Below are 25,142 nucleotides of genomic sequence, written 5' to 3'. Positions count from 1 at the left end.
TAACGCAGCTCTCCCAGTATTTCCAGTTCATGAACTGCACGCGAGTACCAGCGCGGCACAGTACTCCTGACAGGAATGTAGCCAGTGCCAAATAGTAAAGTAAATCGATTGGAAAAAATTTCATAAAGTTTCATAAAAGTTAATATAGACTAAATAAAGAATAAAGTAGAATACACGAAATATAGCCGACGATTATTGTTTGGGGACTATATATATATATATATATATATATATATATATATATATATATATATATATATATATATAACGTATTACGTCTTCGCATTAAGAGGAAGCTTTAGCGCTCGGGGGCTCCTATCTAAATACATGTACAAGGAGAATTCGTTTTTCTCGGCAACCACTGCACCAAATTTGACGAGGTTTATTCCATTTATAAGACATACTTAAAGTCTAGTGACTGTTGGTTTTGAATTCTTGAGTTTGGTCGTCAATTTTTTAATAAAAATGGGCAAAAATCTAAAATTTTCAAAAAACGAAGCTATCAAGTTTACAACTCTGTAACTCAACAACGAAAAATCATAATACCATTCTGTGAATTGTATCTAATAGTACATCTAATGCGGACAAAACTGATATTTTACACATGATTATAAAAAATTTAGTAATAGGGAAAGACAAATCTTGCGGAACCCTTGCAACCAACGTAACAAATTCAAGTAAGATGTAAACTGACGTATTTAATTTGAATGATCTAATGGATGCCGTTTACAGAACCGCGATATCAGTTCTTGATGCAGAGCTATGAACTTGTTGCTCAGAGTCCGAGGTCTACAAGGTCAATTTTTCCGTGAAGCTCTATCGTGTGTGCATAGTGCGTATGTGGTGCAAGAGCAGGCACCGGAGTGGGTGTTTTGGGTTCGATGGCTGTTTGTCACAATGCGATGCGGTAGGCTTTGGCACGTGCTGCCTCTGTTCGCCGTGTACGCAGGGAAAAAAACCGCTCGGGGGTATAGCTCAGTGGTAGAGCATTCGACTGCAGATCGAGAGGTCCCCGGTTCAAACCCGGGTGCCCCCTCTGCTTGTTTCTTTTTTTGCTTTCTTCTTCTCTTTTTTTTTTTGCGGCGTCACCAAATTGAGTACATTCAACTGAAATCCGCAAACGATTGCCCAAACGGTCCCAACAGGCAGCATTAGCTACAGTTAATATCTCATTTAACGTGACCAACACTAGTTTGTCATTTAACGAATTGGTAACGAGGACACCCAATGTGATAATCTAAATAATCGCAGATCTAGACGTAACTGTTTCTTGTGTATAGATGAACGTATCATAAGCGTTCAAAAAGGGCTCGCCTGCGGCAAGCCAAGGTGGAAGAATGCTGCACGCGCTCTTCACCGGCTTGTCATCCTCACGTGGGCGTTCGCCTTGCTGCGGGCGCGAAGCGTTGACGGCGAACCCTCATAGTCCCATTTCGCGGTATGGGCATAGAGAAAGAAATTCAACAAGAGGGCACACTCAGCAAAAACTGGCAACAGGAAGCACGTCATGCCTAGTTTCAACTCCATCCGTTATGTGACGCGAGCATCGGGAAAAAAGAATGTGAAATGAACTTACACTCAGTGTTTCATTTTCTTTTATTCTTTCCCACTAAAACTAGAAAGGTTTTGGGTGTAAATGAACTTATACTTTGCGACTAAATTTTCTTGCGTTGCCTAGCAACAAGCTAGCGGCACACTAAACGCACTTGCATACGTCATGCGCCAAACATGCCACAGGAGCGGGTAAGGTGGGCTGGGCATGTGAAGCTCGCGTGCTCGGCGACTCGTCTGTTTTGGAAGTAGCCCGCTTTTTTGGGAGGCTCCCGGTGTTCTCTTGTGCTCCGTCTGCATTTAGACACGGCACCGCTGCACTACTGGACTACAACAAGGTGAGGAATTTTGTTTAGCAGTCTGCGACGCATTTCAAGTACATTTAGGCTTACTGCACAAACTGAACCTAGCTCCGCCGCCCAGGCCTAGTTAATTTGAGTTAATTACTCGTACTGTGAGATGCTTGCGACGCTTTCTATGAGCCAAGCATTATTATAACTTATTTCGGTAGTTTTTCGGCACGCTCACCGCACCTCGGCCGTGTGACGCAGTTTCGCGTGTACTGAATCTTACCGGGACAAGTTCTGGCGCTTTCTCTGACCCCAGACATTATTGTAACTAATTTCGCAACTTTTTGGGGTACTTTTCAAGCACAGTGGCCGCGCACGGCGTAGTGGCGCAGTTAGCGAAAAGCAGCTCGGCTGTGTGCCGCAGTTAGTTTCGCGTGTCCTGAATCTTACTGCAGTTCGTGACCCATTTCCTAACCCCCAAAATTATTGTAATTCATTTCGTAACTTTTTGGGATACTTTTGAGGCATGCTTGCCGCGCCTGGGGTTTTGAAGCTCTTAGCAAAAAAAGCAAGCAAGCCGTGGTAAGTTAGTTTTGCGTGTATTGAATTTTAGTGGGACAAGATTGTGACGCTTTTTATGGCCCTGGAACAACATATACCTTATTTCGGTACTCACGCTTGTCGAAAACGCGACGAGCGATTCCCGAGAGTGATAACAGGGGGGTGTGTTGCTTGCGACGCGTAAAAGATAACGCCGAGGAGCTCAAGAACGTGACATTTGTGTTCTGAACGACTGAAAACAGGCTTTGCATCCACGAATGTGTCTTGAGCGCGACTTGAAGGCATTCTGCGAGCGTGTAACATGGTCTGGCTGAGAGCCTGTGTTGTAGGCACCTCTGTGTACAGTCGCGATCAATTTGAAAGTGTTCGCTCAAGCCAGGGGGCGGACACTCCGTATACATCCCATTGGCCGTTTTCGAGCAGACGCTCTTTCGACGCTAGCGCCAAGGTCCCCTTCAGTTACGGCCCTAACCAATGGGCGACGCATTAAGCAAAATGGCGGCGCACATGATTGTTTACGTTGTCATGGCAACAGCAGCGGCGCGGCACCTCCTCTCCCAAGCTTTTTTTTCCTTTTTGTTTTTATTATTCCGACCCACTCCACTCCCTTTCCCCCATGCCGCGCGCGCCGCTCACTTTTTTTTTTGTTTTTACCCGTAAGCGGCGCGTTTTTTCTTCTTTTTTATAGCGCGCTTGTTACCGCGTGCCACGCGCCAGCTCGCAAGCAATGCGCGCGCTACGCCGCGCATTGGCATTGCTTGCGAGCTGGTGCGTGGTGCGCCGTGGGCTATGCGTTGGCAGGCACGCAGTCTTGCCCATACATATATTATACCAGCATGTGCCGGAACAAAAAAAATTCCACTTCCAGCACAACAGATGTTTAGTCTTGCTTTATTGACTTCGTTTCCGAAAAGAGACTTTTCTTACAACGTGGTGTGATACACGCTCAAAAACGAGCAAAAGTGAGAGGTGCATGACATATACAAGAGTACTAAAGACAAAAGTTCACAGATGGTGAAATAACAAAAGAAAGTGCTAGAAAATGCGAAGGCCATTTCATGTACGCACATATAGAAACAAGATTTTTATATAACGTCCTCGAGACGTAAATGTAGACGAGCTCCTGATATGTGCACTAAGATATTGCACAAAATTGGACGACGTGTATGACATAGTCATGACAACTATATAAAGGGAAAACTCACTAGTAATGGCAAAAACAATGACACACAAAATACCTGAAAGATAGAATAAAATGCTAACATGGTTTGATTGAGGGCCATACCAAAAGAAAGCTTACTTATATATCTGCATGAAAGTATATGAAATGCTTGACATGTTCATTACTGCTGAACAAATTGAAAAAAACATGGCAAAAAAATAACATTGTACTAAAAACTGAAACACATTATCACATTATTTTGCACTTGGCCACAACTTGAGTAACGGTGGCAAGGGGAACAAAAGATAGTCGGCTTTTGCAGCAGCACATAGAAAACATTCGCAGAAAGGCTTATTCCTCAATCAAAAACCAGGTAAAACAAGCCAACACGACTTTTCTTTCTACCCGAATGCAATGCTTAGCAATAAAATGACGTCACTTAAGGCACTAAGTCGTACCTACTGGGCTCTCCCTTGTATAATAAACACGAACTGCAAAAATCTGCTCATGCTTTCCAGAGGAAAAAAAAGCGTATCATTACTACACATGAAGGTTGTTCGCGCGGTTTTCCCATCGGGGGTTACTGAGATAGTACACAAACACTAACAGTAATTTTTCAGCTGTTAGTTGGTTTGTAGAACGTGATACACAGAAAAAGCACTGAGGGCGGTATGGAAAGCTGGGCAAGTTACTGAAGTTGCAGAATGAGACTTGGCACAGAAAAACACAAGTCACAGACCAGGTGACAATGAAGAGGAACATCTATTTGGCAGCTTTCTCTACCGGGAAGAGGCAAGTGTAGCACAATCAAGGCGCAACGACGTCCGGAGCCTCATGGAGTACACAAATGGACAGGGCTGTGTTCGTGTACATGCGCCTTCTGATGTCCTTGGGTCTGAGCGCTCACCTGTTGTCTTTAGGCACCCGGAACAGCCTTGCAGAACTTGTTTTTGAGGTATTTGTGCACCACTGCACGATGCACGAGCGGTACGAGTCGTGAAACGGGTGAAACATCGCGGAGCACAAGCACACAGCTACCGAGGACCACAGAACTGACGAAACTACCCACGTCCGTCAACGCACAGCAGCGCACGCATCTCGATGACAGTAGATAACAAAAATAAAGCGTTACGTAGCGGACTAAGCAGCAGCCGGGCCGGCGGGGATGGCACGGCGGCGCGGGCGCGTAGACAGTCGAAGGTGAGGGAGTTGAGAGGGTGTTACGAGAGAGGGCGTAGGGAGAGGAGTTGAGCGGGGGAAAGGGCTCGGCCACCTGGATCGGCGCGCGTGCGCGCGACGATCTACGAGGCTATGCAAGGGAAACGGATTTTCGCGTCGCCCATTACAGAGATGGCGCCAATTTCCTGTGCCACCGGAACCGGGGAGTGTCCCCCCCCTGCTCAAGCGGCGACCAAAACAAGAAGCAGCGCCACGTTACGTCATCACCGTCGGTCGAGAGGGAAACAAGATAGCTCCGCCCTCTGTCTTTTGGTGTTTCCTGAAAAGCTGTCACTGCCGTCACCGTTCACGGCATAACCTGCGAATTCACTTCGATTGCGTTATGAGCTTTTGCACAGAGGCGCCATTGTTAGCCAAGATAGGCATGAGGAAGCGACGCAAACAGATCATTGCCGTGAAAGGGAAATAAACACAAAAATGTGGCGAGTTGGTCTTGGGTGTGATGGTTGCAGCCTGGAAGAGCATAATAGGGGAAGAAGGCAGCGCAATTTTTATCTTCGCAGTTGCGAAATCGGCCGCTATGCTGCTTGGAAGGCCCGCCGGACGATGCTCGCGCGATCACCTTCAAATTGATCGTGACTGTACTTGGCGTACCATTGCATCGACTGAGGCCAAGTTGTTTTGGAAACGCGCCGTCACCTGTGTATATGTGATCTTAAAGTGCAGGAAATAATGCCCGGGAAGGGAGGGATGCTTGAAAATCGGATGTTTCTTCAGATTTTATGGCATTGTTTGGGAGGAGTCTATTTGCTACGTAATGTATGTAAAAGTGAATTTATCTGTAATACCGCTCATTCACAACTTACGAACGTTTCGCCTCTACACGCAATATTGCTGTTAGGTCATTATACCAAAATGATACATGATTGTAATTTAATTTTTTTTTCAGCTGATGGCATCCGGTGGAGCTTCGTACGGCAACCACTGCTGCTTACCTGGTGCCACAACTTTGTATGAATGCACAAGAAGCCAGGAACGAGCATTTATATAGAGCAAAATAAACATTTCATCATTTCAGAAGAGGCCTTGCGTTTTCTTCATGAAATTGCACATGACACAGATTCGGTGGAGACTCGTAAAGATGGTTTGCAAGCATTTTTGCTAAATATTAAAACGATTCCCCGCCAAGGCCGCGCGTGGTTCAGCAGTACAAGCGAAAAAAAAAATGCCTAGCCGATCAGCGGAGCCGGCTTGGCGTTTACGAACTAGCCTTCAAAACACGCGCACCCAAAACCGAAACCGGAAGGGGTTAATACCATCCACTTCGTGTGCTACAGAGGGACCGTATGCTACAGTAAATTCGGGCGCTGGGCTCCATGGGAGTGTCCGGTCTTGTTGAAATTTTTTTCTCTATGGTTGTCTGGTTTTTCTCTATGTGTGACGAAGATCGGCAGGCTGAAAAGCACCGTTGCCATCGCGTGGCTCGTACCCAGTTCGTTCGCTGGCTGCGCCCTACCTGCTGTTGCCGCGTTGGTCGCTCCTTCTCTACGACCCGAATAAACCCCCTTTACAATTGGTGGAGGTGCTGGGTACAAACTGAATTCTGGAACTTCGCAACCGGACACTGCAGCCTGTCTTCATTATGCCGGAAGAAGGACCACCGCAACCACAACTCGCTGCCCCAATGACTACCGTGGTCTGCCCCGGCCCGTTGCGTCGACGCGACCCACCCATCTTCAGCGGTATCGAAGACCATGACGTAGAAGACTGACCCGCTGACTACGACCGGGTGAGCATCCGCAACCACTGGGAGGACACCCAAAAACTGAATTACGTATCCTTTTATTTGAGCGGTGTCGCCAGCGTGTGGCACCGCAACCATGAACGTGATCTCACGACGTGGCCAGCCTTCAAAACTAACGTGACGGAGGTATTCGGGCGCCCCGCCGTTCGCAAGCTTCGCGCCGAGCAACGTTTGCGCAGTCGTGCGCAACAGTGCGGGGAGACATTTACAAGTTATATAGAAGATGTTGTCGACCTATGTAACCGCGTTGACGTCACAATGGCTGATGCCGAGAAGATCCGCCATATCTTAAGAGGCATTGAAGACGACGCCTTCCAGATGCTGTTGGCGAAAAATCCGGCGACAGTCTCCGAACTCGTCAGTCTCTGCCAAAGCTTCGACGAACTCCGCAAACAACGCCTAGCCACCAGCCAATCTCCTCCTCAGGCGACTTCAATGTCGAGCTTGGCTGTTTACCCGGATAACACGTCGCTACTGCTACAGATCAAGGAGTTCGTCCGTGAAGAGGTGGCTCGTCAGCTTTCTCCGATTCCCCTTACACACGGCCAGTCGAATTCTCCGTTGGCGCCCGCTCACCAATCTGTCATCAAGGAGCAGGTAGCCGACCACATTCCACCTTCTCTCCAGCAGGCTCCGGTTGCCGCTCCCCTGACGTACGCCGAAGCCGCTTCGAGGCCTGCACCACAGACCTACGGTCCCCTTCGCCCACCTTTTCGTATGGGCATCGGCGGTAGATGTGCCCGACTTCTCCGCAGTGATAGCAAAGCGGACGGTGGTCGGTGGCGCGCCAAACGTCAGTCTTCCTCGGAATGCTGCTTGGGGCGAGTGCTGGCGGCGGGGGTGGTGGTGGGCGACAGAACTGTGTCGTCACTGGGCCCTGCCGTTGGCGCGAAGGGGTAGCGTGACGGCGGGCTACAGCGGCGTATGTTATCGCTTGTGGCTTAGGGGATTCAGGGGCTACTCCGAGTTGTTGCAGCTCCTCACGTAAGACGTCGGCAAACGAAGCCCCTACAGGCTGTGAGGATGGGAACAGCTTCTGTAGCTCCTCCCGCACGACCGCTCGTACAGTCTCGCGCAGGTCGTCGGTGGCCAGTGATTGAACTCCGGCGCAGTTGGTTGAGTTCCTGCGGCGATTGATTTGCCGGTTCCGTATTTCCAGTGTCCTCTCGATGCTGGTGGCCTCGTGAAAAAACACGTCGACGGTCTTCGGTGGGCTTCGTACCATTCCGGCGAAAAGTTCCTCCTTTACACCACGCATGAGTAGGCGGACTTACTTCTCCTCGGACATTTCCGGGTCGGCATGGCGGAATATACTGCTCATTTCGTCCGTGAAGATCGCGGCGGTCTCATTAGGCAGCTACACTCGGGCTTCTTCTAGTAGTGCTTGGGCTCGTTCTCGGCGTACGACGCTTGTGAAGGTCTGCAGGAAGCCGCTTCGGAACAGGTCCCACGTCGTTAAGGCGGCTTCTCGGTCCTCGAACCACGTCCTCGCGGTGTCATCCAATGCGAAAAAGACATGTCGAAGTTTGTCGCCGCTGTTTCAGCTGTTAAATGCAGCGACCCTCCCATACGTCTCGCGCAAGGTTTCCGGGTCGTCGAATGTTGAACAGCAGAACGTCGGAGGCTCCCTGGGCTGCTGTAGCACGACAGGGGACGCTGGGGCTGCCATTGGGGTTGACTGGCCGACGCTCTTCCTGGTCGTCTCAGACAAAAATCCGTGCTCCGAGGGCAGTCCTTGCAGTATGCGGCTACCTCGCTGGTTCTTGGCGACGTTGGTGTTGTCTTCCGCGTTTGGGCTTGGGTCACGCATTTGTAGGGGAGTCCGGCACATAAACGCAAAGCACCTCCACCAGATGTGACGTTAAAAAACACAGTAGCCATACTGTGAAAGAGAAACCTATCTTTTATCGGGCGGACACGTGTCCATAAAGGCACGCCGAACTTACAGAGCAACGATAGCGGCGAGCAAAGTCGGCGATCTTCGAAAATCTGATCAGCGGGTCATGCGCGTCGGCTTTTATACATCAGTCGTCGAATGTTCGAGAGTAATCGCTGTGACCCGCGTGTCTTCCCCAAAGTTCTACACTATTCTCGTCGCGCATAAAGCTATCAGATTACACAAGGTTCGGTGACACACTGCGAATGGAACCACCGATAACATTCCAGAAACTTCCGATACATGCGGGCACGTCCTGCAATAACATTTGTTGGGTGGTGAAACGTGGTCGCCCGAACAAGTACACGTGTCAATATACATACACACACACATATACATACACACACACATATATATATATATATATATATATATATATATATATATATATATATATATATATATATATATATATTTGACGCATTACGTCTTCGCATTAAGCGTACGCGCGCAACACGTAGACGTGGGTTTGTGTCCCACTCATCCGTCCTCATATACATTATTTTTATCTTTTTTTTAAGTTAAATAATTCGTAAATACAAGTAGTTTCCACTATGTTGTCCTTCGTGTCTTTGGTTTATAGCCTCTTACAATATATATATATATATATATATATATATATATATATAACTTGTCATATAACTTGTCATGAGCGTTTTTTTCATTCACTTTAATTACCATTAATTTATCATTACTTTATTTCATTTATTAAGAGGAAGCTTTAGCTCGGGTGCTCCTATCTAAATACATGTAAAAGGAGAATTCGTTTTCCTAGGCAACCACTGCACCAAATTTGACGGGGTTTGCTGCATTTAAAAGAAAAACTTAAAATCTAGTGACTGCTGGTTTCGAATTTTCGATTTAGGTCGTCAATTTTTTATAAACATTTGGCAAAAATCGTAAATTTTCAGAAAACGAAACTATCAAGTTTACAACTCCGTAACTCAGCAAGAAAAAATGATATAGCAATTCTGTGAATTGTACCTGATAGCACATCTAAAGCCGACAAAATTGATATGTTACACATGAACCGCAAAAAATGGGGAAATGTGTAATTACAACTTTTGCAGAACCCTCGTAAACAACGTAACAAATTCACGTAAGATGCAAACTGACATAACAAATTTGTCCGCTTTGAATGGTCTAATGGATGCCGTTTACAGAATCGCGATATCTGTTCTTGATGCAGAGCTATTAGTTTGTAAACTTCGTGCTTCTATTTTATGCGAAGCATATTACGAGGGCTCAACCCAGCTCCTCAGGCGCGGCGGTGACCATGAAATCACGTGACACCGTGACGTCACGACAGAGGAGAAGTGGAGGGCTCAACCCAGCTCCTCAGGCGCGGCGGTGACCATGAAATCACGTGACACCGTGACGTCACGACAGAGGAGAAGTGGCTTTGGCTCAACTCTTGCAAGACGGGCTGGGTGGGAATCGAACCAGGGTCTCCGGAGTGTGGGACGGAGACGCTACCACTGAGCCACGAGTACAACGCTTCAAAGCGGTACAAAAGCGCCTCTAGTGAATGCGGTGTTGCCTTAGAAACGCGCTGTTTCTAAGGCGTGCGTCTCTTGCTCAGACGCACATTTCGTTGCCGCGCCGAACGCTGCTTTGCTCGACGCTCACCGCGTCCAATGCGGGGCGCGTAGTCGCTGCCCTGTAGCCCATTGTCTTACACCCCTTGGCGGGTCGACGGGAACGCTGTCGCGTTCCACTCTTGAAGGCGAAGAAGTAATGCATGAGTTGTTTCTTCGTCTAGCCGAACCAAATATAGCCAAGCAACAGCAGTTCACCAGGCTAAACAGTGGTTCAACAACTGAAATAAAGGCTAGTATGCTTCGCATCCTGGGCTTAACCTTACCTAAGCCACAGCCATTTTTTTTTCAGACGTCTGAATTTTTGAAAATCCTTTTAACAAAATTCAAGCCCTAAATCAAAATTCCACTTCCAACAGTCACTAGAATTTAACTTTTTCTCTCAAATGCAACAAATTTCATTAAAATCGGTCCAGGGGTTATCTCAGAAAAACATTTTTGCGTTTTTACATGTATTTGAATAGGCCGCGTCGGAGTTGGGCCCGAGCTAAAGCTTCCTCTTAAGCACATGCAATTTCCCCTATGTTGTACTTGGTGTCAGTGTTTGTTGGCTATATATATATATATATATATATATATATATATATATATATATATATATATATATATATATATATATGCAGTGGTACGAAGGACATACACATGCAACTCAACCATGTTTTCTGCGTTGTAACACTATATGGCGGCTTTTCAACGACATATGTTCACCTCGTTCAGCCTACGTAATCATTAAAAGGTCCGAGGTGGAACCGATAAGCTGAGAGTCCGAGGTCTACAAGGTCATTTTTTCCGTGAAACTCTATCGTGCATGCATAGTGCGTACGTGGTGCAAGAGCAGGCACCGGAGTGGGTGTTTTGTGTTCGATGGCTGTTTTTCACAATGCGATGCGGTAGGCTTTCGCACGTGCTGCCTCTGTTCGCCGTGTACGAAGGAAAGAACCACTCGGGGGTATAGCTCAGTGGTAGAGCATTCGACTGCAGATCGAGAGGTCCCCGGTTCAAACCTGGGTGCCCCCTGTTCTTGTTTCTTTTTTGCGCTTTTTTTCTTTTTTTTTTTTGGCGACGTCACCAAACTAAATAAATTCAACCGAAATCCACAAACACAGTTACCCGAACGCTCCCAACACGCAGCGTTAGCTACGGTTAATGTCTTATTTGACGTGACCAACATTAGTTTTTCGTTTAACGAATTGGTAACGAGGACACCCAATGTGATAATCGCAGTAATCGCAGATCTAGACGTAACGGTTTCTCGTGTGTAGATGAACGTGTCATAAGCGCTGAGAAAGGGCGCGCCTGGGGCAAGCCACGGTGGATGAATGCTACACGCGCTCTTCACCGGCTCGACATCCTTTCCCTGGACTCGTCCCGCCATCTCGCGGCAACGGCTCGAAACTCTCGCGAGCCGTCAATCGCGCGGGTGCTCTTGAAGGTCTCCTGCCAGCCATGTTTCAGTAGTCGTTTCATTTATTATGTTCAAGTGTGACACAATACGCGGCTTGAAGACCACATTTGTCGAGCGAGAGTTCAAACAGACAAAGTAGAACACAAATGTTCTTATTTATACCGACAGACAAGGTTGCAGAATAGAAAGCTCTTTCCGCTGCCATCTTGCAGCTTCTGTGTGTTAATTACCTTACCCCGAAATATTAATGAGCACATAATTAAAATATACGGCCTGATTGGAAACGGCAATTATTCTTTACCCACACTTGAGGAGGGGCAGTAAAAACCATTTCTGCGTAACCCTAATAACGATAAAGAAATGGAAAATACGGCCCGCTGCGTTTCGGCAGTACAACAGCACACCTCATGATCTCGCGGTCTATGCAAAAACCACTTCTCATCCAGTTTCCCCACCAAGCGTATTTACAGTTAGATATGCAGAAGGCTTTCGACCATGTGGCCCATGAAATCCGTTTCAGTATTCTAGAACATATAAATGTAGGGGATTTGATCTTAAGAGGAAGCTTTAGCTCGGGCCCAACTCCGACGCGGCCTATTCAAATACATGTAAAAACGCAAAAATGTTTTTCTGAGATAACCCCTGGACCGATTTTAATGAAATTTGTTGCATTTGAGAGAAAAAGTTAAATTCTAGTGACTGTTGGAAGTGGAATTTTGATTTAGGGCTTGAATTTTGTTAAAAGGATTTTCAAATATTCAGACGTCTGAAAAAAATAGAAGCACGAAGTTTACAAACTAATAAGTTACCCGAGCTCTGCATCAAGAACAGATATCGCGATTCTGTAAACGGCATCCATTAGACCATTCAAAGCGGACAAATTTGTTATGTCAGTTTACATCTTACGTGAATCTGTTACGTTGTTTACGAGGGTTCTGCAAAAGTTGCAATTACACATTTCCCCATTTTTTGAGGTTCATGTGTAACATATCAATTTTGTCCGCTTTAGATGTGCTATCAGGTACAATTCACAGAATTGCTATATCATTTTTTCTTGCTGAGTTACGGAGTTGTAAACTTGATAGTTTCGTTTTCTGAAAATTTACGATTTTTGCCAAATGTTTATAAAAATTGACGACCTAAATCAAAAATTCGAAACCAACAGTCACTAGATTTTAAGTTTTTCTTTTAAATGCAGCAAACCACGTCAAATTTGGTGCAGTGGTTGCCTAGGAAAACGAATTCTCCTTTTACATGTATTTAGATAGGAGCACCCGAGCTAAAGCTTCCTCTTAAATGGGATAAAGATGTGCTATCAAGACTGTACCGCCAGCCTCATTATAAACAAGGGGGTTACCAAAAGCGTCAGCGTCCGGTCATCTGTGCGCCAGGAGCATGGTTTGCCCCCTCTTTTATTCGCAATATACCTCGAGCCGCTTTGTAGGAAAATCAAGACTGACAATAGATTATCCGGTTTCAGAGTGCAGTCCACGGAAGTGAAAGTACTCGCATACGCGGACGATATCGCGTTGTTTTGTCGGGGTAAAGAAAACGTTAAAATCGTGGTAGCAGAAACGTTATCATACTGCAGAAGGAGAGCAGTGCCATCAACTTTGATAAATCTCTGGGGGTATGGATCGGCCCCTGGGAAGACCATCCGAGTCCGTTTGCAAATATCGGCTGGACAGTCACGCCGGCAAAGTAGGGGTGCCGCTTGAGCACTACAGTGACGCGGTTGATTACTGGAATGCCGAAGGTGAAAGGGTTCGTGAATGCACACTTAAATGGGGGAGGCCGCAATTTCCCAATGTTTGCTCGTGCGAAGGTGCGTAACTTGTTTGCCGTTGCCAAAATTTCTTACGTCCTTCAAGCGTTGTTCATGTCAAGGGCTAACATACAACGTTTGCACAGAGCACATGCAGTGTTTGCATGGGGTTCAAGCTGGGAGTGCACCAGTCGCACTATGCTCCTTCGTTACGTTAAATGTGGAGGATTAGGTCTGGCACATTTGTTCATTAGGCAGACTGTGTCGAGGTTTGTTTACTTACGGGATCAAACTGACCCATCTTTGTTAACTATGTTTCAAACAAGGCTGAGCGAAGCTATACCTGAATTCATTGTACCGTCCCGTTGGCGCAGTCAAGGCAGAGTGCGTGGTATCCTAAAAGAAGTAGTCTGGGCTTTTCAGCTGTTAAAGGTTGGGTTTTCCATGGAGTACTTAAGTAGGGTACCACAAAGCACTTATTTAAGGACCTGATAGGTACAATGTTGCCGGTGCCATTGTGTCGCTCGATGCTCTGCATTGGACCTGAAAAGGACGTTCTAAAGAGAGTAAAACGAATGCCAGTACGTCCGTCGGTAAAGTCTCGGTAAAAGTCGTCCGTAAACATCCGGTGCATCACTCTATCCGACAATATAAACTTTTTTTTTCTGATATCCATGCCTCGTTTAAAATAAATTGTAACTGTGGGCAAACATGGTGTTACTGTAACAGCTGCCGTAAAAAGTTGAGGGAATATCTAATAAAAGTCTTCAGTTCTTGTCAAGCTGTCCATTAGCCAACTTTTAGCGTAACGTTAGCAGGGCTTACTGAAGTACTTCTAGACGTCCATGGCTACAAAATGCCTTGATCAAGACAGCTATTAGGCTTTTGAATTAGCTGTTCAAGACACCTTTTAGACATCAAATAGATGCTTGCGTGTTTCGTGGGCAGTAGTACGAAGGACATACACCAGCTCAAGCGTGTTTTCTGCGTTTTAAAAGTATGGCGGCCTTTCAACGACATATGTTCACCCCGTTGGGCCTGCGTAATCATAAAAAGCTCGGAGGTGGGACCGATAAGCTGAGAGTCCGAGGTCTACAACGTCATTTTTTCCGTGAAACTCTATCATGTATGCATAGTGCGCATGTGGTGCAAGAGCAGGCACCGGAGTGGGTGTTTTGTGTTCGATGGCTGTTTTTCAGAAAGCGGTGCGGTAGGCTTTGGCACGTGCTGCCTCTGTTCGCCGTGTACGCAGGAAAAAATCGCTCGGGGGTATAGCTCAGTGGTAGAGCATTCGACTGCAGATCGAGAGGTCCCCGGTTCAAACCCGGGTGCCCCCTCTGCTTGTTTCTTTTTTCCGCTTACGCTTTTCTCGCTTTCTTCTCTTCTTTCCTTTTTTTTTGGCGGCATCACCAAACTGAATGATTTCAACCGAAATCCACGAACACAGTTGCCCGAACGCTTTCGGCACAAAGCATTAGCAACGATTAGTATTTCATTTGACATGACTAACACTAATTCGTCATTTAACGAATTGGTAACGAGGACACCCAATGTGATAATCGCAATAATAGTCGTTCTAGACGTAACGGTTTCTTATGTATAGATGAACGTGTCATGACCGTTGAGAAAGGGCGCGCCTGCGGCAAGCCACGGTGGAAGAATGCTGCAAGCGCTCTTCACCGCCTTGCATCCTCTCCCTGGACTTGTCCCGCCATCTCGCGGCAACCGCTCGAAACTCCCGCAAGCCGTCAAGCGCGCGGGTGCTTTTGAAAGTCTCCTGCCAGCCTTGTTACAGTAGCCGTTTCATTTATTACTTCCGAGTGTGACATAATACGCGGCTTGAAGACCACACTTGTCGAGCGAGTGTTCAAACAAACAAAGGAGAACACAAATGTTCTCATTTATACCGACAGACAAGGGTGAAGAATAGAAAGCGCTTTCCGCTACCGTCTTGCAGCTTCTCTCTGTAACCTTACCCCGAATAATTAATGAGTACATAATAAAAAAGGCCCTGATTGGAAACAGCAATTATTCTTTACCCACATTTCAGGAGGTGCATGCAAGTTAAAACGATTTCTGCGTAACCCTAATAACGATAACGATATGGGAAACAAGGCCCGCTGCGTTCCTCCAGTACAACAGCGCACCTCATGATCTCGCGGTCTAGGGAAATATCACTTCTCTTCCAGCTTCCCTGCCAAGCGCATTTTAAGTTTCAGATTGCCTGATCAATATCAGGTATGCGCTTCCTCCGTAACAGCATAAGGAAATACTTACCAGGAGAAGATGGGGCAACACAAGGTGTTTAAAGTGGACATGTGTTTATTTGATTTATTTCGAAACAAGTAATGCGTGCACCGCTCAACTTTCAATGCTTCTGCATATTGCATGTTATTATGTTTTCTTCATAAAGAAAAAGCGTTCACCTGTATCCCTAACGAGACATGAATGACGCACTGTCCATATTGTTTCATTGATTATATATATATATATATATATATATATATATATATATATATATATATATATATATATATATATATATATATATATATATATATATATATATGTCCGCTGCCATTACTGGTGTGTTATAACTCGTGCACTGGTACGTATGCGATGTTGCATGGAGGCACGCAGGATACGTTCGTTCCCGACCATAAATTTAAACGGTCGATGCGAGTGGCGTGAACGAGACTGCTATACCGTGTTCTCGCACTTGTCTCGCCGTCTTGTCCGTGAAGGGTGCGGCCCGGTCACAAAGGAAACAAATAGACCGGAGGCCCCTGCGGTCCGCTGTTGATTGTGTTTACGAGTTGCTAGTTATGTAGGAGGTCGGATAATTGCGTTTGAGCAACCACATTAGGATGCGGTGAGATAGCGTGTCTCGCAGTCCCGCATGTTATGATCTTCGGCGTTTCATACGGAAAAGGCGCTTCGTGTGTTACCACGTCTACGACGTGCCTACGTGATGTCTCGACAAATCACGCATTACTTGCCCACATTCGCGCCACCCACATGCGCCGCACTTTGTTTTGGTCGTAAGAGCGATGGCTGCGCTGTGACCCCCAGTCACAGAGACGTGTAACTGCGCTGTTTTGGCGCTAAATGGCTGCGGACATGTGAGGTGCGACTTTGTACGCGTTCCAAAATCGAACGGAGGTGGTCCGTTCTTTACGTCGCGAAATAGGTGGTCATTTCCGTTGTGTTCGTCCGATAGCAGACGACACGGAATGATTGACAGCAGATATCACTTCACAATTGACGTCATGGCGTTCGTCATGGTTCAAACTGACCAATCGTGTGCGGCTCGGTGGAACGGACCGCCTCCGTTCTATTTTGGAACGCGTACAAGTTCGCACCCCTGATGCCTACGATGTAATTATTACGTGACATTCTGCAAGACAAAATTGTCATTGTCCACATCAACTTACATGGCTATATATATCTTTCAGCATTCCTAACTAGAACTGCAATACAAAAGAGATAATCTCAGTGAGACGGCTACTCCTAGCCCACTTCTTCGTCTTCTGTCATGCATCCAGCGCAGACCGCTTCACTCTTCCGGACTTCTTTTGGTTACACCACCTGGTGTAATCGTTGAATATGTTTATAATAGACGCGTACTCCTTTATCCCGAGACTCCAGTGCACCACATGTCCTTCAACATACCATGCTGGGATGCAGTCTTAATTAATCTCTTGAAAGGGTCCATAAAATTTAGAATTGCCCCTGCTGTCCAATTACTGTGACCGACTCGAGATCCAGCGACTCAACCGCAGGATTTATCCTCCGCCTCACAGAAAGCTCAGCACTGAAGATGCTGTAGCTCTCCGACTTATTCAGACAAACACATTTCCTAACCTACACAAATACAGTAAAATGTTCCCACATACATATCGCGGCATCTGCCCCTGGTGCGGCGACACACGCCCTACACTCTTCCACATCTCGTGGGGGTGCGGGGGCAAACCTCAACACTTAAAGACGCCTAGCACGCAATTTGAGCGGTGGGAGGTACAGCTGACCGGCGATACCCTGGCGGGACAAGAAGCTCTCGTCCAGCAAGTACGTCGAGCAGCCATGGCCAGTGGAGTCCTGGAATGAGGACACCACCCACTCGACCTCAAGAGCAACCACCTCGATGGTTCTAATAAATGTTTTTTCTCTCTCTCTCTCTTAGAATTTGAAGGTACAGCTCCTTTCCTTACCAGGGCATGGTTCCAGGTTGTATGTCCGGTATCTTGCCACTACGTCTTTTATCAAAGTTTCCCTTCATGCGGCGCTGGTACATGTCCTGTTCATTGACAGTTTTTTTTTACTTCAGTGAGGTCGAGGCTCTTTAAGAGACCTAGCTCACGATTTGCAGGAAGTATGAGCACTCTAGTCGAAGTGGCGAAATGAGGACTGCAGCCTGTATAAGTGGCGTACAATCTGTTGTGATGTTTTACAGCGGCATCGAGACAGCACTTCCAACCACCGGCAAAGTCTGGATACATCTTGAGATACAGTTTGACGTCTCGTATGCACGCCCCACTAGTCCTTTTGCTGCCGGGTGGAATGGAGAATACTTCATAATTATCCCGTGCTCTTGTGCCCACTTTGATAACTTGGCACTCCGGAAAGCCGGCCCGTTGTCGCAGACTGGCGACAACGAGTAGCCACTGGTGTTTAAAACATTCAACCTTGAGGAGATCGATGACGCAGTTTGTGTCTTCTTTGCAAGCTTTAGCAGCAATCGTCCTGGTGCTCTCATCCATGGAGAACAGGAAAGCTGGCCTTCGCTTGTATCCTTTGCCGTTCTTTTTGAGCTGCGCGATGTTGAAATGAATTACTTCGAATGGGACGCTCGGATATATTCAGGGTTTGACATGACGTCTGTTGATTGCTTGAATTTAACTTTATTCACCTGACAGACGTGGTATTTGCGGATGTAATGGCTGATGTCTTTTTCCATGCCCGCCCATGTGAATCTGTTGATCAATTTCTTATAAGTGTGCCAGTAGCCATCATGTCCGCCCGATCCAGGACTGTCGTGGTACAGATGAAGAGTCCTTTGAACCATAGTTGGTGGTATTTGATACTTTCCATTGATAAACTGGAGCTCTTCTGTACTTTCCCACAGCTTAATATGATTGATTGCCCCTGGATTCTTGCTTGATTCGTGTACAAGTAATCTTGACAGTGCGTCAGGGTCAGTGAGGTGCGGGTTAGGACGGTGCGAAATTACGAAATAAAACTGTCGCAGATAGTTGACCTATCTAGCAATGCGATCTCTTGGCTGGACCATGCTCAGAAGTTGAGTCAGTGCTTGATTGCCAGTGAAAAGCATAAATTTGGTACTTTCCAGGAAAGTACGAAAGCTTCATTTTCTTTGGTAGGGTAATCGACTTCAGCGGGTTTCAGGTTATAGCTATAAAGTCGCACGGCGCCATATTTGGTTTGATCAGCTTGTTTGGAGGGTTTCTGGTATAGAACTGCCTCGGTAGCATAGTGTGATGCGTGAGTGTTCAGCACGAAAGGCAGCGAAACATCCGCTATTCGCAAGATAGGGTCCGACGATATTAGTTTTACAAGCTCACAATAGGCACCTTTGCACTCCTCGTCCCATTGAAAAGGCACGACTTTCTTGTGCGAGGAACGTCTGAGACACATTGTTCTCAGTGCATAGTCTTTGGCAGACGCCCTGAAGTACATGTCCCGCTAGGCCAAGAAAAACGCGCAGGGAGTGCACGTCATAAGGCCTCACAAGCTTGGAGATTCTCTCTGTCGATTCTTGCTTAGTGCTTTTAGTGCGTTCACCAAACACCCTGCCAAGAAATACTACTTTATCTTGAAAAAACGCACTTTTCTTGAAGTTGACTTTGAGTTGGGCAAGGCTGACAGCATGAAGAACTTATGAAAGATGACTACGGTGCTCTTCCCTTGTCTTTGAGTAGATGAGGATGTCGATATACACATTGCAAAATGTGCCCAAGTAATGTTTTCAACATGTCGGTCATAATCTTCTGAAACCACGCAGGGGAGTTTTTCCAACCAAATGGCAGGAGGTTGTACACAAACAAGTCAAATTGGGTTATGAACGCGGTGTCCTTTTCGTTTCTTCAGTTGGTGGAATCTGCCACAAGCCGTTGCAGATATCTATTCGTGAAAAACACTCGCAACCACCAGTTTCGTCAATAATGTCGTCGATTCTCGGCATTGGATAAGGTATCAATTAAGCATGACTACTGAGAGCCCGGAAGTCTGTGCAGGGGCGGAATGTCCCCTCTTCTTTTGGTGAAATAGTTATAGAAGCAAATGGGGATACAGGAGGCCTGATGTTACCTGCGTCCAACATTTCTTACAACTCCTTTTTCAGCCACACCTTTTTATCTCTGGACATATTACAGGGGGTTCTATAGGAACCACTGTTTTATCTGCGAGCTCGTAAAAAACGACATGTGATTTCGTTGCTGGAGGGTAGCATTGCTGGATGTCTTCCTGGTGAAAAATTAGCCTTGATGCAGTGGGTTCTTCACAGGATCTTCTGTTCTCATGTTGTCTTCGACCATTCCTTGGTCGTACCAAGAGAGGTTTATATTAAGTTTGTTCATGTCTGGGCGCGTCAAAAGAAAATTATAGGCGACATTGGGAATTGCCAATACGTCTCTAGTAAAACAATGCCCTTGGAATTCAATAGCCAATGCTATGCATTCGCTATGCATGGTCACTGACCCATCATTGGCTTCGACGCGCAACGTTCTACCAGCATGCAAATGACCGGTATCCACTCGATTCTTGCTGATAATTGATACAGAAACTCCATTGTCAACGACAGCCTGCACTTCAACGCAATCTATTTTAAAGGGGGAATACATTAATCTTGACACCAAATACACTGTCTCACTGAAGCTATTTTTCTGGGACTTTTGATCCACGGTAGTCATATTATGAGGAAGTTGTTTGTCGTGAACAGTGTTAATTGGTTCTTCGCCATCATCACAGGCATTATTGACGCTTCCGAGGGGTTTGTTTATGAAGGTATCTTCACATTCAGATGACGGCAACGACTCTAGACGTTCGCTCAGTTTACGAGAATCAAGCTGCTCTGTTCTACCACCTGGCTGTCTCCTCAATGTAATTCCTGGCACTGAGGTCTGTAGAAAGTTCAGCGGGTCACCAAATGTTCTTGGACCTTTCAGCTGGACATGACCGCGGATCTCTATACACGACCCTTGCATTACCAAAACTACAACTGCAGGAGACGACAGCTTCGGTTCAGCAGAATACAATAAGCGACGCTTTTCAAGACAGTTCTCAAGCAGAGAGCCCCATGTATATCTGAACCGTAGTGCAGCATTCCGTCTTTCTACTGCATGTCTTAGCCGCTAAAAAGTTCTTTTGAATAGTTCCTAACATGTTGGTCCATATTCGATGGGTTGCACATCGTACTATTTTCTGGTGATAGCGCGCAAATAGCAGGCGCATATTCAAAATATTTTTGTCGCCAGAGTGAAACATATTCTTGTCACAGGCGCACTCGATAAAACCACAGCCAGCAGTGCGCGCTTTGTGGCTCCCCTTCAAAAATACCCGGTTCCGCAACACCTTTTGCTGATTGCCTTCGATTAAGAGTTTGGACCAAAGTTCTCATTATTACATTATGTTGCATGAGGTGCCTTTGCAGCTCTATTACAGTCAAGTCTAGGCTCACTTTCCCGGCAGGCGTTTCCTCATTGAGGGTGCCACGTCGTATGAATTCCAGAAAGAGTTCGCTCACGGTCTGCAGCTGTAGATTCAATGTCACCGATCCTGTTTGCACCAGGCCTTGGTGGCTGATTGCAGCTTGTTGCAGCACCACCTTGAGCAGCTTGGTAGAACTAAGTTCGAGAGGAAGGTCCGTCGCTGGCTCACCGTGCACTTTGTATCGGGTGAAAACAACAGACTCCGATCACACCTGGTCTAAGAAAAACGTCACCCGCATCTGTTTTTAAAAAGCTGTCGGCTGCGCGAAAATCTAGGGTTCCTAACTAGAACGATAGCAGAAAAGGTAATCTCAGTGAGACGGGTGTCTTCTTCTGGTAACTTCTTCGTCCTCCCTTCTCCCTTAGCCCCGTTGTTCATCTTCTTTCAAGCACTCAACGCAGACCGCTTCATATATATATATATATATATACATATATATATATATATATATATATATATATATATATATATATATATATATATATATATATATATATATATATAACTCATTTTCTTAGCAGCGGTGCGGTCTACCATTACGTTGAACAAAAGCGGCTGAAAATGCGTGAGTACAAGTTATTTCTATAATGAACGCATGCGAGTATCAACCATAGATTATGAAACATTAGGGAACAGTAAATTGTGTTTTATTTGCATCTGTCCCCCTGCCCTTAAGTTGAAATTAGCAACTGTGTTCTTCTCCTTTGAAAGATTGTTAGACCGCCCCGAGGAACTCGCAAGTTCGACAAAGAGGCCGTGGTACCATTACTCTTTTTTGAAGAAAGCGCAAGTGATGTTGTGAAGAAGCAAAACAATTATCGCTGCAGAGGCAAGAAATATCTAATGAAAAAAAAAAAACTACAGAAAGAGGCATATTAGCGCCCTCAGCAGTTTTTTTTTTTTTGGCAGTGCGTGGACAGCACCTGCTTTGAATAGTGTGCGTGTGGCCGTTGCGAGACTATCAACTTATGTTCTTGCGCTGAGATAGCTTTCTTAGAACGACAGAAAGCTGAGCTAGTTGGTAAGGATTCATAATGCAAAATAGAAGTGAGGCGTGCAGACAGGACACAAGAGTAGAGAAGTGGACAACACGAACGCCGACTATCAACTGAAGGGAGCACTGAGGCGAAAAATGAAAGAAGACACAAAACTAAACATGCGCAGATGAGTTTTGAAGACACAAAACTGAGCATGCGCAGATGAGTTTTGTGTCTTCTTTCATTTTTCGCCTCAGTGCTCCCTTCAGTTGATAGTCGGCGTTCGTGTTGTCCACTTCTCTACTCTTGTGTCCTGTCTGCACGCCTCACTTCTATTTTGCATTATGATAGCTTTCTGTGACTTCCCTCTGTTCTCCTTTCTTTTTTGGAGATGAAAATAAAAGAAATAGACGTAGTCACCGTTCACTCACGTGCGAAACATCACACGCGTTCGTGTTCTCGGGACGGTAACCAGCGTTTTCCCATGCTTTCTTTCTTTTTTTCTTTCTTTCCCGTACAACGAGGGGTTGCCGGTGTTATGGAAGGCATACAGCGCTGCACTAAATTTATGTAACTTAAATTAAGGGAAGTTCTGAGAAGGCGCGGACGAAGAAGAACGACATTAAAGCGCAGGTGAAACGGAAGGCACGACAAGGTAAGAGACCGCTGCAAGCGTCACCGGAGCGTGATCGTGTTGGTCACCAAACGGGCACGTCGTCGTTGGGCCAATTGTCCCAGCTCGCGCGAGTCGGGTGTTGCACTGGGCACTTCCGGAAAAGGGGGGGAAGGGTTTAATTCGTTCGCCCCACCGGAAGTGAGGAAGGAAAAGGCGGCGAGAAAAGAGTCGCGCTCACATCCGCTTTTCCGTTCCGGGCGCATGCAGACATGTAAAAGGGCAGGTGTCCTCCTCCGCGAGCTATTCGCGGGCCTCTGAGCAGGTGTGAAGTGGCTCCAGACAAGAGAAACGAAGCGCAGCCGGATTTCACGCGGTCGGTCTCACGTATTACTCCAATTATAAAGTTGGCGCAGTTGTCTTGTTTCCGCAGAGGGAAAGTGGGAAGCGCGTTACAAGCGTTCGCAGTAAACAAATTCTTCCTTGGTAGGAAGTTGTCGGGGACGGGCGGCTCGTTTTTAGCAGCCTTACGTAACGAATGTCGCATACCCTTATACTGTACGAGGACAGGTTGCCTTATTCGTAGACGAAAACAGGATACCGAGAAAAGTACGAAAGTTCAGGCTTCAAGCATTAACACGGGCGGTAATTAGGCACCTGCTTTGCGATTTCTTCCGCCACTTCCTGCCGGCGGCAAAGATTTAAACAAAAAGTAGGCCAGTGGGCACTGCGTCATAATAATGCACGCGTGATGGCACTGCGTGGCCTCTATTATTGCTTCTTTCATTATGAAGGCAGGTGTATTCTCACCTTCATTTTTTTCCCCTACGTGACAGTAAAAACAACATTTAGGACACTCTATGGGCAAATAAGCTCCATTTCGTTGTTTGTATTTGGACGACGAGGCAGTCTGCAGACGTTTTACAAAGCGAAGGTGGGATACACAGAAATAATCAATCGGTAATAAGTTATTGTGCGTGATCCACTAGCAAGTTGCGACTCCCAATCACAACTTGCGAGAGCTAGTTCTTCCGAACTTATCTTTCATAGGAATGGCTTAAGAGGTTCTTGGTTCCTCTTGTGTTGTTGTTTTAATTAGACCTTGAGCACTGATGTGTGTTGAGAAAGATAGCGTAGCTAGTTTTTCTCACTTGCTCCGTCTTGTGCGCATACTTATTACCTTACAAGAACACAGTATTTTTTTTTTAAATCATGCTCCCGCTTTGAGCTATGCATAGGCTAGAACAATGCTCAGCGCATACGTGGCTTGCTCATACGTTTGCGCGGCCCTTTACGAACTTTTGCGAGACCGCAGTTCGTTTTGGGTTCTCTGTTATCTATAACGAAGTCGTTGTACTTTCACTGACACCTCGATAGTTGGAAATAGATCGCAGATGCAGTCGTCATACAGCGGACATGAAATTGGCAAGTTATTCTGATCCTAATTTTCATGATGTGTGTGTTGTTCTTCCTCTGTGCTTATTTCCCGAACATAATGAAATTTAGGATTCGCTTCATCGCCCACGACGCAAGTCATGTACAGGATGTGATGCGAATACCAAAAGATGAGAGCAACATCCGGCTTCGAGACTGACTATATGTTTCCGACAAAATGCAATCAGCTTGCGGGTCTCGTAATACATGCGCCACATTAGTGAGCTTTAGCGCGCCCGTTCAGTGTATTAACGTTTGGCTATTCGATATAGGATTCGATGTTCGATACGTATTATACTACTATTAGTAGTACTAACGACTCGAATACGACTCGAATACTATTAGTATTCGAAAAAATGCAATAGGGGTCATACTCCAGAACACGGTAATCGCAGGCCGCTTACTGTACTAAAATTGTAATTTGACTTGTGTTCTTCACACACACAGTGTGTGTGTATGTGTATATATATATATATATATATATATATATATATATATATATATATATATATATATATATATATATATATCAAGAAAAATCCCTGTAGGTCCGGTGCATAGGTACTTGAAGAAACGAAGGGGCACAATTACGAAAAAATGAGCGATACAGTTTATTTGTACGTGTGTGTGGCATCGTACATGCTCCGCGGCGTCTTTTTATTTTTTCCGAGTTTAAAGACAGCCGGCGAAGTATGTAATAAAACCATGTGACTGCGCTCGTGCGCTATCATATTGCAGCGCTCTCAACCGTGCTTCGAGCCTATCCTTTATCAGGCACGACGACGCTTCTTTTCCGTGTGGCGCCGCTAAAGTTGCTGACACACCATGAAGCCGATGCCTAAAGCCACGGCCGCTCACTTCCTGACGGCCCGCGCGCAGGGTTCTCTCGCACGAAGCGCGGCTGAGAGCACTGCAACACGATAACGCATGAGCGCAGTCACGTGGTTTCATTTCATATTTCGCGCCCTCTCTTTAAACGCCGAAAACGATCGCCAGGCAGCATGTGCGCTGTCACAACAAAATCGGATCGGTCGTTTCTAAATCCCCTCTACAACGCAACGAAACGCACTTGGCTATAAAGTGAACATAAACATTTTGCATGGTTATCTTAATTAATTAACTAATTAAGCGATATATAT

At 46.1% G+C, this 25,142-nt stretch overlaps 1 protein-coding gene and 3 non-coding genes across 9 annotated transcripts in view; 3 read left to right on the top strand and 1 right to left on the bottom strand.

Moving 5' to 3' along the window:
- sick (sickie) overlaps nt 1-25,142 on the bottom strand; it is a 1,048,559-nt gene that overhangs the window by 453,493 nt on the left and 569,924 nt on the right. The gene's annotated exons all lie outside the window — the stretch shown is intronic.
- Nucleotides 965-1,036, top strand: TRNAC-GCA (transfer RNA cysteine (anticodon GCA)). The gene has a single exon. It is a non-coding gene; the product is annotated as a tRNA-Cys (tRNA).
- TRNAC-GCA (transfer RNA cysteine (anticodon GCA)) lies at nt 11,027-11,098 on the top strand. Its single transcript has one exon. It is a non-coding gene; the product is annotated as a tRNA-Cys (tRNA).
- Nucleotides 14,517-14,588, top strand: TRNAC-GCA (transfer RNA cysteine (anticodon GCA)). Its single transcript has one exon. It is a non-coding gene; the product is annotated as a tRNA-Cys (tRNA).

Source organism: Dermacentor albipictus, chromosome 8 (assembly GCF_038994185.2).
Source record: "Dermacentor albipictus isolate Rhodes 1998 colony chromosome 8, USDA_Dalb.pri_finalv2, whole genome shotgun sequence".
Lineage (NCBI taxonomy): Eukaryota > Metazoa > Arthropoda > Arachnida > Ixodida > Ixodidae > Dermacentor > Dermacentor albipictus.
This window is presented reverse-complemented; position numbering and strand designations above follow the sequence as displayed.